We start from the raw sequence: 407 nt of genomic DNA, 5'->3' as shown, positions 1-407 counted from the left end.
AGGAAAGATATAAACATCTGAATGCAGAGTTCCAAAGGATAACAAGGAGAGATAAGAAAGCCTTCCTCAGCAATCAATGCAAAGAAATAGAGGAAAACAACAGAATGGGAAAGACTAAAGATCTCTTCAAGAAAATTAGAGATACCAAGGGAATATTTCATGCAAAGATAGGCTCAAAAAAGGACAGAAATGGTATGGGTCTAACAGAAGCAGAAGATATTAAGAAGAGGTGGCAAGAATACACAGAAGAACTGTACAAAAAAGATCTTCATGACCAAGATAATCACGATGGTGTGATCACTCACCTAGAGCCAAACATCTGGAATGTGAAGTCAAATGGGCCTTAGAAAGCATCACTACGAACAAAGCTAGTGGAGGTAATGGAATTCCAGTGGAGCTATTCCAAA

Source organism: Bison bison, unplaced genomic scaffold (genome assembly GCF_000754665.1).
Source record: "Bison bison bison isolate TAMUID 2011002044 unplaced genomic scaffold, Bison_UMD1.0 scf7180017864524, whole genome shotgun sequence".
Lineage (NCBI taxonomy): Eukaryota > Metazoa > Chordata > Mammalia > Artiodactyla > Bovidae > Bison > Bison bison.
Note: the sequence above shows the minus strand (reverse complement) of the source record.